Source organism: Pinus tabuliformis, chromosome 8, assembly GCF_031772625.1.
Source record: "Pinus tabuliformis cultivar Carrire ecotype Pingquan chromosome 8, CPIR1, whole genome shotgun sequence".
Taxonomy (NCBI): domain Eukaryota; kingdom Viridiplantae; phylum Streptophyta; class Pinopsida; order Pinales; family Pinaceae; genus Pinus; species Pinus tabuliformis.
In genome coordinates this window covers 1,663,474,750-1,663,485,235 of record NC_142294.1, presented here as the reverse complement: position 1 = coordinate 1,663,485,235, position 10,486 = coordinate 1,663,474,750, and positions in this window count along the sequence as shown.

Below are 10,486 nucleotides of genomic sequence, written 5' to 3'. Positions count from 1 at the left end.
GGAATGTAGAGTTTCCCATAATGATATAAGAATCGGTCCTTCACATGATAGTCCAATTCTTCTACTCTTTTGCCTTAACTCAAAGTTGCATATACATCTTTAAAGTCCATATCCTGAGCATATTGTTCAATGTAGCTTTCATGTAGTACAAAATTATGCTTAAGTATGGTGGATGCATTTATAATGGGTCTAGATAACATGTCTGCAACTTTGTTATGTATGCCCTTTTTATATCTGATGACTAAATGAAACTGTTGTAGAAAACCCATCTATCTGTGTCTTGATTGCTGCAACTTAGTTTGGGAGTGTAGATATTGAAGTGGTTGATTATCAATATGTATTACTATCTCTTTGCCCATTAAGTAATGCTTCCACTTTTTCACACTTTGAACTAATGCATACAATTCTTTATCATATGTAGGATAGTTAACTACTGTAGGATTAAAAGTCTCAGAATGATAACATATGGGTTTATTGTGCTGTGTCAACACTGCTCCCATGGCATAGTCACTGGCATCAGTTTGGATCTCAAATGGTCTTTGCAGATCAGGCAGTGCTAGTACATGTGTTGTACTAATCTTTTCTTTCAAGGTGTCGAAGGCTTTCTGATGTTTGCCTCCCCACTGAAACACCTTATTCAATCCTGTTAAAGCATGTAAGGGAGCTGCAATTGAGGAAAAGTTAGAAATGAACTTCCTCCAATATTGTGCTACTCCTAAGAAGCTTCTCACTTCTGTAGTAGACAGCTTGGGTTTGGGCCAGTTTACAATGACTGCCACTTTAGAGGGATCTATTTTCAATTCACTTCACCCTACTATATGACCCAAGTAGTTTAGAGATGTCTTGCCAAATTCACATTTTGAGAGTTTAACATATTTTTTTCTCTTTTCAAAACATCTAGTGTCTGCTTAACATGCTTTAAATGTTCTTCCCACATTTTACTAAAAATCAGAATGTCATCCAGGTACACAATAACATAATCATCAAGAAAAGGTCTGAGTACATCATTCATTAATCTCATGAAAGTAGCAGGAGCATTGGTCAAGCCAAAGGGCATAACCAGGCATTCATACAATCCCTGCTTTGTTTTGAAAGCAGTCTTCTATGCATCTTGCTCTGCAACCCTAACCTAATGGTATCCACTATGCAAATCTAGCTTGGTGAAATAAACAACTTCCTTAAATTGATCTAAAAGATCATCTATGCGAGGAAGGGGATAACGATTTTTTATTGTTATCTTATTCAGTGCTCGGTAATCGATGCACATTCTCCACAAACCATCTTTCTTTCTCACCAAACGATTGGTGACCCACATGGTGATGTGCTAGGCCTGATGAACCCTTTCTCGAGAAAATCTTGCACCTGCTTCTTGATTTCAACATTCTCTAAAGCAGACAACCTGTACATTCCAATGTTAGGAAATGGAACATCTTGCTGCAAAATAATATCATGTACTATTCCCTTTTTGGGTGGCAGACCTTTAGGTTCCTTAAATAAGACATCATACTTTGAAACAACCATTTCTATATCAGTTTTCTGTTCAGCATTACAGCCCTCAAATACATTGGTTTTATCAGGTTTCTTTTCCCTTACAACCATCAGTAAGAATTGTTTTCATGAATTTATCATTCTTTTCATCTGCCTTGAGTTTATGAGAGGATAATTATTCTTGAGCTTATGAGCTCTTACAAAGTATTCAATTCCATCTTTAACAAGTTGATACTTGTTCTTAGCTCTATAGAAAATAGCCTTTATATCATACAAGTAAGGACTTCCTAAAACAATTCCACATATATCCAAAGGAATTATGTCTAACTCAACATCACCTACAAATGCTGACCCAAAAGAAAACTTGAGTTTGCACTGTCTAGTCACTTGTAGTTGTGCTTTATCATTCAACCATCCTAAAGGGTATGGTTTCTTGTGAGGTGTAGTTTCTAATCCCAATTTCTTTATAATTGCTTCAGAAATTAGATTTTCTTGTGAGCCACTATCAAACAAAGTATCGATCTTTTGATTTTTGGAAACAACTCGAATATGGAAAAGCTCAAGTCTTTTTCTGTCGTTTTCTTCATCAATAACAGATTGAGTAGAATCACTAGTAGATGCTTCAGAATTCTTACCTTTTATATCTGTGGCTGCAATAGTTATTTCATCTCCTGAGTCTGACCCCAAATCTTTCTGAATAGCTGTAGCAGTCTTCTTTTTATTTCCCTCGGACTTCTTAGGTCTCAGCTCTAGATGCAGAATCCAACAATGCTCATCATCATGCCCATCCTTTTTACAGTGAGTGCATGAAGCTTTGCTTTTCTGTGCAGTGTTAGCCTTCCTTGCTTTCCACTTCTGCTTTCTTTTCTCCTTGCTGTTGCTTGCAGTGGGTTGGGATGGTCCCCCAACTTCTGGATTTCCATTCTTTCCTCTAGCTTCTTGATGAGTAGCTTGTACAGTTACCTCATCTATAGTAGTGGGATTAAACATGAGGATGGTATGCCTCATGTAGCTGTGTATACCACCAATGTACCTCAAAAGAGTCTCTGGTGAGTCTAATGAGATACCCAACATCAAAACTTTCTTTCTAAATTCTTGAGTGTACCCTTGCACACTTTTCCCTTTCAACTGCTGAAGATTTTGCCAACTCATCATGGCTTGTTGCATGTAGGCCAATGGATAGAACTTCTTTTTGATTGCAGAAACAAATTCACTTCAGACAGAGATAGTCTTACCATGTCTTTTCATATCAGCTTGGGTTCTGCCTTCCCACCAAACCAAGGAAGTGCCTCCTAGGCGTAGGCTTTCCAGCTGAATCTTACTCTTTTCTGAGTCTATGTTCTGTACTCTGCAATACACATCAATTTGTCTAATCCAATTGTCCAACTTTTCAGCATTTAGCTCTACATCATATATAGGCAAATCAAATTTAACATCTAGCTTGATCATGCACAGGGCGATTAGGAGGTGTGAGAAAGCTTTCCTCTTTCCCTTTTCCTTTGGAGTGGTCATGGAAGTGAGACTCATCTTCTTCTTTATCTTGTTTAGAACCTGATGAATCTTCAACCTTATGCTTTCTAAAGTCCTTATACATTTCTTCTACCATAAACTTTATAACTAGGAAACTTTCAATGAATTGGGGGTCTGGCCCCACAGAACCTTCCTCTGACATTGTGTTCTGAGGACAGACTCTCCCAATTTCAGGATTAGTTTCCTTCAACTCTCCTTCTCCTAATTTGAGCTTTGATCTAGTGAGCATTCAATAGCTAAACCAACACAAGCTTGTCTAACCTTACAGCCTAAAGCTCTGATACCACTTGATCTAATAATCACCCTATGAGTGACCTCAGTTAAAGATTTATTGAATAAAGGTATTATAGACTCATGTGCTGGTGTGTGTGTCTATGTTATTTAAGAAACGGATTGATCAGATTGCAAATACACAGACACTTAAATGGAAAGACAATAGAGAAATACAATAAGAAAATGCAATAACACAAGAAATTAATAAGGAGTTCACCCTATCCTCAAGGGCTACATCTCCAGTCTAGCTCTCAGTGGTGGCCTTATTTTATTGTGTCTTAAATAGAGAATTACAATGCAGGAGCTTAATGTGAGTCTCCTGAAATGGAAATTTACTTGGCAGGGTGGTTCTTGGATGCCCCAAGCCACTAGAGTACATAGACTCTTTTCCTTACCAGCTTTGTGACCTTCTGGTCTACAATGGAGAGAGCCCAATGTGGTGCTTAGTTCGAACAAATCCTCTCTGGGATGGTTTGAATCTCTCAAGCTCTTGGATGCTCGATGCTACCTTTGGTCAGCTCGGCCCTCTGTCTTCCGTTCTGCTTTTGCTTCACTGTCTTCTTCTCTCTGTGTTTCTTCCTTCTCTTGGGGTTCTGGTTCCTCTGTCTATCTCTCTCTCTGTGTTTTGTGTTATGTCTTCTGTTCATGGCTTTAAATCCATTCGTTCCCATTTCTATTTAGTTCCCCATTGAATCACCTTCTGAAGCTGCGCTTGGAGTTCCCTGTTCAGTGTCATCATCAGGCTCATAGTGAGTGGCCACATGTCCTCCTGTAAAGCGCCGGCCTGCTTCGTCAGTTCAAATCTTCGGTTACGTCGTGGAATGAATCTTCCTCCACCGTGGCGTTCAAAATGGACCTCAAATCCTTTACAAACTGCAGCTTAATCCCTTGTCAATTCTTCTTCCCCATCAGGTGCGATGTCGATCATCCGATCTAGATCCCCAAAATCCAATGCCATTCGCTCATTTTTCGCGGTTGACTTGCTTGACCATTAGCGCATCATGAGCGGTGGTTTTCTCTCTCCTCCACTAGCCACGCATCGATCGCTGAGTGGGATCACTCTGCTTTCATCCAAAACCGCTTACCGTTCAAGGAGCCCCCGATCAATACCGCCTGTTTTAGAGCGGGTCTTGCCTTTATCTTTTAGCCATTTTTCCTTTTTCCCTACGTTTCTTTGGCTCCCCACATGACTGAGTGCTCGGGGCTTCCACATTTCGAGCCTTTCCACCTCTGTTTCCTGATCCGGGCCTCCCAAGGGCTAATTTCGCCTCTCGTGCAGTCTCCATGGGCCTCCGTCAACACGCTTTTACTGAGGTCCTCGTCGTTCCATGCTGGCTGCCACTGCCACTAGTTCAAGGTGTTTTTTATCGTTGTTTTTAATTCTTTGATGTTTGTCCTGACCTGATAGAGTCATGGTTCTTTTGACATTTCTTTATGGATCCAATTCAAATCATGGCCTTCCCACTAAAAACGTTTTTAGACCACCAAAAGTTGGTTTTCAAGCATCAACTAAGTGAGGGTATTGCTTTCTCACTTGTCCAATCTCAATCCACTTTACACTGCTTGGCTTTGAACCTTTGAGCCCAATATTGAGGTACTTCACATTTCCCTTGTGCGTTGTCCTCACCTTCCTGTCCAGCACTCTGTCTTCCTGCAACTCATTAAGATATTCAAGTAGCAGGTCATTAATAGAAGGCAATTGACTTTGCTCTTCAGGGTCCTCAATTATTGAAGGTTCAAACAATCTCAAGCAATTTGCATTTACGACTGAGTAGATGTGCATGTAAGCTGGTAGATCAAGGCGAAAAACATTTTCACCAATCTTCTCAAGTATCCTAAAGGGTCCATACCTGATAGGCTTTAGCTTTTTACCTTCACCTTGCATCCTGTCCTTGCTGATATACAACCAAACCTGGTCACCAACTTGAAAACTATGCTCCATCCAATGCTTGTCATGCCTAGCCTTGTATTTGGCTTGGTTCTTTTCTAGCTGTTCCTGTACTACCTGGTGGATCTCCTGGATCTATTCAATGAACCTAGTTGCCCTGTCCACATCACTGTGTCCATCAACCATGGTATCTTTACAAAAGACAAAATCCAAAGGAGACCTTGGTGTGAAGCCGAAACAGGTCTCAAAAGGAGATCTCTGTGTAGAAGAGTATTTTTCTCTATTATAAGCATGCTACACTTAACACAAGTGTTCATCCCAAAGCTTAGGATGTTTTTTGCAATATCCTCTCAGTAACTGGATCACTGTCCTATTAACCACTTCTGTCTGGCCATCAGTTTGTGGATGAAAAGTTGTGCTTTTCTTTAGTTTGGTGTCCATCAGTTCCCACAGACTCGACCAAAACTTCCCCACAAATCGGGTGTCTCGATCAGATACAATGGAAGTGGGTAATCCAAAATGAACCCATACATGTTCAAAGAACAATTTTCTAGTTTGTTCAGCTGTAATCTGCTTATTACAAGGTATCAAAATACACTTTTTGCTGAACCTATCCACAACAACATATAGATAATCATGACCTTTCCTAGATTTAGGTAGTCCTCCAACAAAATCCATGGAAACACTTTCCCAAGGGCGAGAAGGAATTGGCAATGGAGTGTACAAGCCTAGTTTTCTGTTACTGGGCTTGCTTTAGCACACATAGCACACCCTCTTACATATCTAGAAACTGTCTCATTCATTTTTGGCCAATAACAAAACCTTTGTAACTGTGCAACTATTTTACTTACCCCAATGTGACCTAATATCAGAGAAGTGTGTGCTTCCCTAATTATCTTTACTCTTTCAGTTTGTGGAAGGCAAAGTTTCCCATAATGATATAAGAGTCGGTCCTTCACATGATAGTCCAATTATTCTACTCTTTTGCCTTGAATCAAAGTTGCATATACATCTTTAAAGTTCATATCCTGAGCATATTGTTCAATGTAGCTTTCATGTAGTACAGAATTATGCTTAAGTATGGTGGATGCATTTATAATGGGTCTAGATAACATGTCTGCAACTTTCGTATGTATGCCCTTTTTATATTTGATGACTAAATGAAACTGTTGTAGAAAACCCATCCATCTGTAATGTCTTGATTGCTGCAACTTAGTTTGGGAGTGTAGATATTAAAGTGGTTGATTATCAATATGTATTAATGTCTCTTTTCTCATTAAGTAACGTTTCCACTTTTTCACACTCTGAACTAATGCATACAATTCTTTATCATATGTAGGATAGTTAACTACTGCAGGATTAAAAGTCTCGGAATGATAACATATGGGTTTACCGTGCTATGTCAACACTGCTCCCATGGCATTGTCACTAGCATCAATTTGGATCTCAAATGGTCTTTGTAGATCAAGAAGTGCTAGTACAGGTGTTGTACTAATCTTTTCTTTCAAGGTGTCGAAGGCTTTCTGATGTTTGCCTCCCCACTGAAACACCTTATTCAATCCTGTTAAAGCATGTAAGGGAGCTGCAATTGAGGAAAAGTTAGAAATGAACTTCCTCCAATATTATGCTGCTCTTAAGAAGCTTCTCCCTTTTGTAGCAGCCTTGGGTTTAGGCCAGTTTACAATGACTGCCGCTTTAGAGGGATCTATTTTCAATTCACTTCCCCCTACTATATGACCCACGTAGTTTAGAGATGTCTTGCTAGATTCAAATTTTGAGAGTTTAACATAAATTTTTTCTCTTTTCAAAACATCTAGTGTCTGCTTAACATGCTTTAAATGTTCTTCCCACGTATTACTAAAAATCAGAATGTCATCCAGGTACACAATAACAAAATCATCAAGAAAAGGTCTGAGTACATCATTCATTAATTTCATGAAAGTAGCAGGAGCATTGGTCAAGCCAAAGGGAATAACCAACCATTCATACAATCCCTGCCTTGTTTTGAAAGCAGTCTTCCATGCATCTTGCTCTGCAACCCTGACCTGATGGTATCCACTATGCAAATCTAGCTTGGTGAAATAAACAACGTCCTTAAATTGATCTAAAAGATCATCTATGCAAGGAAGGGGATAATGATTTTTTATTGTTATCTTATTCAATGCTTGGTAATCAATGCACATTCTCCACGAGCCATCTTTCTTTCTCACCAAAATTATTGGTGACCCACATGGTGATGTGCTAGGCCTGATGAACCCTTTCTTGAGCAACTCCTGCACCTGCTTCTTGATTTCAACATTCTCTAAAGTAGACAATGTATACATTCCAATGTTAGGCAACGAAACATCTTGCTGCAAAATAATATCATGTACTATTCCATTTTTGGGTGGCAGAACTTTAGGTTCTTGAAATAAGACATCATACTCTGAAACAACCTTTTCTATATCAGCTTAATGTTCAGCATTACAACCCTCAAATACAATGCTTTTATCAGGTTTCTTTTCCTTTACAACTATTAGTAAGAATTGTTTGCATGAATTTATCATTCTTTTCATCTACCCTGAGTTTATGAGAGGATAATTATTCTTGAGCTTATGAGCTCTTACAAAGTATTTGATTTCGTCTTTAACAAGTAGATACTTTTTCTCAGCTCTATAGAAAATATTCTTTCTATCATACAAGCAAGGACTTCCTAAAACAATTCCACATATATCCAAAGGAATTATGTCTAACTCAACCTCATCTACAAATGTTGACCCAAAAGAAAACTTGAGTTTGCACTGTCTAGTCACTTGTAGTTGTGCTTTATCATTCAACCATCCTAATGGGTATGGTTTCTTGTGAGGTGTAGTTGCTAATCCCAATTTATTTACAATTTCTTTAGAAATTAGATTTACTTGTGAGCCATTATCAAACAAAGAATCAATCTTTTGGTTTTGGAAACAACTCGAATATGGAAAAGCTCAAGTCTTTTTCTCTCATTTTCTTCATTAATAACAGATTGAGCAGAATTACTAGTAGATGCTTCAAAATTCTTACCTTTTATACCTGTGGCTGCAATAGTTGTTTCATCTCCTGAGTCTGACCCAAAATATTTCTGAATAATTGCAGCAGTCTTCTTTTTCTTGCCCTCGGACTTCTTAGGTCTCAGCTCTGGATGCAGAATCCAACAATGCTCATCATCATGCCCATCCTTTTTACAGTGAGTGCATGAAGCTTTGCTTTTCTATGCAGTGTTAGCCTTCCTTGCTTTCCACTTCTGCTTTCTTTTCTCCTTTCTCTTGCTTGCAGTGGGTTGGGATGGTCCCCCAACTTCTAGATTTCCATTCTTTCCTCTAGCTTCTTGATGAGTAGCTTGTACAAATACTTCATCTATACTAGTGGGATTAAACATGAGGATGGTATGCCTCATGTAGTTGTGTAGACCACCAATGTACTTCAAAAGAGTCTCTGGTGAGTCTAATGAGATATCCAGCATCAACACTCTCTTTCTAAATTCTTGAGTATACCCTTGCACACTTTTCCCTTTCAACTGCCGAAGAGTTTGCCAACTCATCATGGCTTGTTGCAAGTAGGCCAATGGATAGAACTACTTTTTGATTGCAGAAACAAATTCACTCTAGACAGAGATAGTCTTACCATGTCTTTTCATATTAGCTTGGGTTCTGCCTTCCCACCAAACCAAGGCAGTGCCTCCTAGGCGTAGGCTTGCCAACTGAATCTTACTCTTGTTTGAGTCTATGTTCTATACTTTGCAATACACATCAATTTGTCTAATCCAATCATCCAACTTTGCAGCATTTAGATGTCCATCATATATAAGCAAATCAAATTTAACATCTAGCTTGATCAAATATGCTTTCTTATTATGCATAGGGTTATTAGGAGGTGTGAGAACGCTTTCCTATTTCCCTTTTCCTTTGGAGTGGTCATGGAAGTGAGACTCATCTTCTTCTTTATCTTGTTTAGAACCCGATGAATCTTCAACCTTATGCTTTCTAAAGTCCCTATACATTTCTTCTACCATAGACTTTATAGCTAGGAAACTTTCTATGAATTGGGGGTTTGACCCCATAGAACCTTCCTCTGACATTGTATTCCAAGGATAGACTCTCCTAATTTCAGGATTAGTTTCCTCCAACTCTCCTTCTCCTAATTTGAGCTTTGATCTAGTGAGCATTCAACAACTAAACCAAAACAAGCTTGTCTAACCTTACAACCTAAAGCTCTGATACCAATTGATCTGATAATCACCCTATGAGTGATCTCAATTAAAGATTTATTGAATAAAGGTATTATAGACTCATGTGCAAGTGTGTGTGTCTATGTTATTTAAGCAACGGATCAATCAGATTGCAAATACATAGACACTTAAATGGAAAGACAACAGAGAAATACAGTAAGAAAATGCAAGAACACAAGAAATTAATAAGGAGTTCACTGTATCCTCCGGGGCTACATATCCGGTCCAGCTCTCAGTGGTGGACTTATTTTATTGTGTCTTAAGTAGAGAATTACAATGCAGGAGCTTAATGTGAGTCTCCTGAAATGGAAATTTACTTGGCAGGGTGGTTCTTGGATGCCCCAAGCCACTAGAGTACACAAACTCTTTTCCTTACCAGCTATGTGACCTTCTGGTCTACAATGGAGAGAGCCCAATGTGGTTCTCAGTCCGGACAGATCCTCTCTGGGATGGCTTGAATCTCTCAAGCTCTCGGATGCTCGATGCTACCTTTGGTCAGCTCGGCCCTCTGTCTTCCATTCTGCTTTTGCTTCACTATCTTCTTCTCTCTATGTTCCGTACTCCTCTCGGGGTCCTAGTTCCTCTGTCTCTCTCTCTGTGTGTGTTCTGTGTTCTATCCTCTATTCATGGATTTAAAGCCATTCGTTCCCATGTCTGTTCAATTCCGCATCGAATTTCCTTTTGTAGCTATGCTTGGAGTTCCTTGTTCAGCATCATCATCAGGCTCACAGGGAGTGGCCACATGTCCTCCTGTAAAGCGCCAGCCTACTTTGTCGGTTCAATTCTTCGGTTACATCGTGGAATGAGTCCTCCTCCACCATGGCGGTCAAAATGGACCTCAAATCTTTTACAAACTGTGGCTTAATCCCTCATCGATTCCGCTTCCCCATTGGGCGCAATGTCGATCGTCCGATCTGGATCCCCCAGATCCAACATGGTTCGCTCATTTCGCACGGTTGACTTGCTCGACTGTTAGCACGCGATGAGTGGTAGCTTTCTCTCTCCTCCACTTGCCACGCGTCGATCGTTGAGTTGAATCGCTCCTCTTTCATCCAAAACCACCT